This window comes from Tachypleus tridentatus, chromosome 7 (assembly GCF_004210375.1).
Source record: "Tachypleus tridentatus isolate NWPU-2018 chromosome 7, ASM421037v1, whole genome shotgun sequence".
NCBI classification, from domain to species: Eukaryota; Metazoa; Arthropoda; class Merostomata; order Xiphosura; family Limulidae; genus Tachypleus; species Tachypleus tridentatus.
Window position 1 is genome coordinate 157187639 of NC_134831.1, and position 5245 is coordinate 157192883.

The window sequence follows — 5245 nt, forward strand, 5'->3', positions numbered from 1 at the left end:
CGACGTTTCGAATGTCTTTCGCGTTTCGTCTTCAATTTCGTTATGGATTTTTCTGGTTCTAAAACTTTAATAAATTTGTTTTTTTTGTTCGACACTAATTGCAGCGGTTGTTTGTTTTAGTCAGTCACAACGTAAATGTATTTGTTCTTAAACATAATCTTATACGCCCTTATTTATATAGTGTATGTATGTCAGGGTCCGTGTGCGTACGTAAATAAACAACAAAAACAATATGCCATATGTTAGGCACAAAAACAAAACTTGATTTTCAAGTAATAGTTTGGATATTTTTTTTCCAACAGCAACAAAGTTTTAGAAAATTGTAAGAACTACTTTGTTATTACCTTCTGAAAATTTGATCTATATTTTCTATGAATCATACACCCATTATTCTAAGGGCTAATGGAACTTAAACCAATTCCTTTGAATTTTTTTGCAAATTTTGGACTATTTTGGACCAGCCACGTGTTTTTTGTTTATTTGTTTGGTTTTGTGCGATAGCTAACTTGCTCATTATTGTTTGTTTGTTTGTTTTTGAATTTCGCACAAAGCTACTCAAGGGCTATCTGTGCTAGCCGTCCCTAATTTAGCAGTGTAAAACTAGAGGGAAGGCAGCTAGTCATCACCACCCACCGCCAACTCTTGGGCTACTCTTTTACCAACAAATAGTGAGATTGACTGTCAAATTATAACGTCCCCACGGCTGGGAGGGCGAGCATGTTTGGCGCGACGGGGATGCGAACCCGCGACCTTCAGATTACGAGTCGCACGCCTTAACACGCTTGTCCATGCCGGGCCCAAACTTGCTCATTAGCCTTCAGATTATTTAAGTAACATTGCTTATTGTCCTGCATGGAATTTTGAAAATGATGATGATTTATGTGAATAAACAATGCAAACTTTGTGAAAAGAGAAAAGTGCAAAATAATATAAACAACCAACCTTATTGTTACGTGCAATGGACTTGGAGTTATACTTTTTAAATAGTTCAAAACAACTTACTCAACAATTGAAGAAGTTACAACACCTATAAACATTAAAAACATAGATAATTTTGCAATATGGTGTTATCAAAGATGTAGGTGCTGAATAAAGATAACGATGCTACAATTGGAGGACAAAGGAAACACTATATTAATGATGTTTAAAATAACAGTGCTGTGTTGGTAAAACAAATTTTATTGTGACCTAAAGGAACAATAGATACGGTAATGTTGACTTTTCAGTTGTTGTTTTTTTTTTGTTTGTTTTTTGAACTCCCAATGACAGCTCTATACCTAATATATTTTATTTTAATGTTCGGGTAATGTGTTTGTAGGTTTCTTAGTTCTTGATCAAACGTCGTAAAATATTTATTCATGTTATAAAACGAGAGAAAATAAGCATTTTTTATCCAGTAGTTTTGGCATAGCAGTGACGTACTGGAGTATACAACATGGTCTTGTAGTTACCAAAATCACGTATGGAGTCATTGCTTTCTTGGGCTTTGTCTGTTGTCTTGGTCACCCTGTAGTCATTGCTATAGAGGTAATTATAATTGTTTATAAAACATCTGATTATAGAAATATACTTACGAGAAATAAAAGTTCACAAAAGATGTTTAATTTCACTTTTCAAAAATGTAAAATGTGTCACTTAGCTATTTTATTTAAAGAATTAAAAATATCACTTGTACATATATATACAAATATAAAAAAAATATGAAAACTGTCTTAGCTACTGAAAGCATATATATATATGTGTGTGTGTGTCAACGTTAATAATCTAAACTGATATTTAATATATAACTTTTTTTTTTAATCTGAGGAAACTTTTATAGTTTTTGAATTGGACTATACGTCTACAAACTTTTATTAAAGTGATCTAGTCGTTATTCCCCTTGTATAACTAGTAGGTAGATGTGGTTTATTTTCATCTAAATTTAATATAGTTGATGTACATTTGGATGTGCTGCTCATAATAAATACCGATCTTTCTACTATTGACCACACACTACATAGCTCATATAATATACTTTGAGGTTATAATATGATATAACTTTTAAATTATGTATTTAAAAATAAAACGCCAGAAAATAAATTAACAAATATTTTCACAGTGGTTTCCAAACGAAAAAGGCCTTCTGACAGGAATATTGGGATCAGGGTTAGCTTTAAACCCTCTCTTTATGAATAGTGTGCAAATATTCTTCGTTAATTCTAGTAATCTCCAACCTGCTTCTGATGGGTAAGTTACAGTTTTCTTGAAGTAAAACTGCTTTCAAATACCTTAAGATTAACTTTTACTTCAATAAATCATGAAATTACTTGCATCTTTCTCTTAAAACTATTATATTTTGTCATTGTATTTTTTACAAATGTTTAGAATATCTTGTAAGAAAAGAGTCTAGATTTTGTCATCATATATAACCCACGAAATCCTGTACATTGTTGTTTGAAATCAATACTAAATGTTTTAGAACGTATATAAAATAATATTGTTCATTATGTTAGCTAAAATTCTTAGAAAACGCCGTTTAATAACTTAAGTCACGCCATCAATATAGTATTAAATTAATTCACAAACAGATTTGATTTTTCTTTAACGAGTAAACTCCTAATATTTTTTCAGTTTTTTTTACAACGATGTAATTATAGAACGTGTTCCTGCTTTGTTACTGGTGTAATTCTACTGATTGGGCTCCTTATTTACCAGAAATTACCAAGAGGATCAAACCAGGTTAGAGAAATTGGATATAGAATGTTTACTATGATATTTTAGACTACAAAGTAGATTCGTATCATGTCATTTTACTAAGTGCGATGTATTTAATAGTGCCAGTTTTCGGTAATGAGACCTGTGGTTCTTTGAATCTTAATAATAATAGATGTGTATGTGGACATGTGTTGAATAACAACTGAACAACATTTAACAAATAAGTCAGTTACAACAACGTGTATTAAACCTGTAGAAATATATTTTCTTAGTACTAGCATGTTCTAAAACTTGGCCATTTAACATCTGGTGGTGCACAAGGCAGTTGCACAATAAGTACAAACCTAGAAGTTTGATAAATACATAAACATTGAAAACTGCAAGATAACTAACATATTATGAATAAATAAAGATCATAGTTTCAGTGATTTTGTTTATGGAAGTATATTTTAACCTAAAGAAAACTAACTATTCCTATGAATACTTTTTCGAACAAACGTAGGAATTCTGTGAGACAGTGGTAAGTACGAAAAGTGTGTTCCAAATACAGTTTTAAACAATACTGATTTCGTGTTTTCTTTAAGATTACTGTTTTCTTTAGTAACAAATGTAAAGTTATATTATTTGCAGTAGAAATCTTGACATCGCAGGATATACACTGAAAGAAAGTGAGCCAGAGGTGTGAAGACAGATATTTATATTAATAACTATAAACTTTGATGAAATTATACACATTTCACCTAAAGCAGCTCATCAATTAATAAAATAGCGTTGTTTAAATGATGCTTTGTCAGGTAATTGAAGAAAATCAGAAAAGTTGGTACGTCTATTTTTCCTTGTATTGTATTATATTGGCTATTTCTATACATAGGAAACAATTGTATCCACAATTCTAACATAGGAACAAACAATATCCAGTGAATTAACTAATGTGAACGAAACGTTAAGACAATCTTGTACTACAGAACTCAATAAATCACTTACGAAAGACGTGGACTGTGCAAGAAGAATAAAAAAAGAAAAATTATTTGCATCATTGGAAGAATGTCCAGTTAATTTGAAAGCTGATGACAAAGAACCGTACAGTAATAATCATGTTGAACTTCATGTGTCACCAAAAGAGGTTCTGAAAATGAAAGAATTTTACTTTTTATCAATAGTTTTTATTTGTTCATATTACCCATTCATATTTGTGAATGTTTTTTATAAGGTAAGTGCAAATATTTGGTATTGTGAAGTCATAACCATGAAACGTTTTAATTTCCGAAAGTACGATTTACATAATAAATGAGTACTGTTCTCGTTTTAAGTCATTTTTAGATATAACAAGAACCAAAATCTTATATATGAAAACATTGATTATGGTATTAAAACCTAATAGAAAATTAGAACTTGTAATTACAAACCAAGTACTAACACCAAGAATATATTGAGGCACACACTCCAAGTGGAATAGTGAAAGAAAGTTCTTTTATACTTGCAAATTAATTTTTGACTGTTTTTCAGACATACGGACAGACATTTATACAAATTTTTATCCATCACTGGTTCTGTAGCTGGAGCTGTTCATGCCGCCAGCCGGATGGCTGTAAGCTTAATTCAGGATAAAATATCTTACAAGGTAAGAATGTGTAAATTGAATATGTAGAATAGTAAGCACAGTTTGGTTCCTGTATTATTTTTAAAAAGTGATAAAATAATTATAAACAAAATAATATTAATCGATCACTTCACTCAGAAAGTATTTTACATTAGTTACAAACAAGATACACAAAACTCTAATCAGATTCATTAAAATCAATCTTCCAGAACTACTGTCAATGTTAAGTTTTTGACTTAGAACGCTAAAATTAGGGGTACTGGTCCCATCGGTGGACAAAAGTTGGTCAACCCATTGTTTTAAGATTTAAAGTAAAAAACAACAGTATAAGAAAATTACTTGTTTCACTCAAATTCAGTTAGATAAGAACTTAGCACACTTTATTGTTCATCAAAGTTTTAATATTTCTTGTACAAATATAAAAAATAACTTTCATTTTAGCTGTAAATTGAAGTAAAGTTTTGTATCTATACGATGCAAAAAATGTCAACAATGAAATTAAAATCGTTTTAAATTATCTTATAAATTGTATAGAATTAGATGAAATTAAACTTTAAAAGTCGAGATTTAGAATTTTATAAGTTACTTTTAATAATCTGTTAATCCGATTATTCCTCGAGGTGGGTCTCTATACATGGTGACTGGGCCTTCCAGAGAAGGCTCTGTACTCTCAGTTTACCTCCTTTGGGATCTAAACATCCACCCACGTGTTTGCCGTGTTGCATGTTCTCAACAGGTATTATGAACACTGTGTCTGATGTTGGTGTTTGGGTATAATGCTCACGAAACCATGGAGTTGCTGCAATGTCATTGTTTGACATTGTAGTTCGTCCTCTCGTAAAGCTATATGGTGAATGAGGACAGTGGGCACTGAAATGTTCTTTATTTATCATGGATCCACCAACTCCACATAAAAATAAAATAACAAAAAACAGGTCATAGGTTAACAAC

At 30.8% G+C, this 5245-nt stretch overlaps 1 long non-coding RNA gene across 1 annotated transcript; it reads left to right on the forward strand.

Annotated features, from left to right (window-relative positions):
* Window positions 1-1120: 1120 nt before the first annotated feature.
* On the forward strand, window positions 1121-4315 carry LOC143258175 (uncharacterized). Its single transcript, XR_013032174.1, has 5 exons — window positions 1121-1208; window positions 1401-1527; window positions 2099-2226; window positions 2611-2718; window positions 4201-4315. It is a non-coding gene; the product is annotated as an uncharacterized LOC143258175 (long non-coding RNA).
* The last annotated feature ends 930 nt before the right edge of the window (window positions 4316-5245 follow it).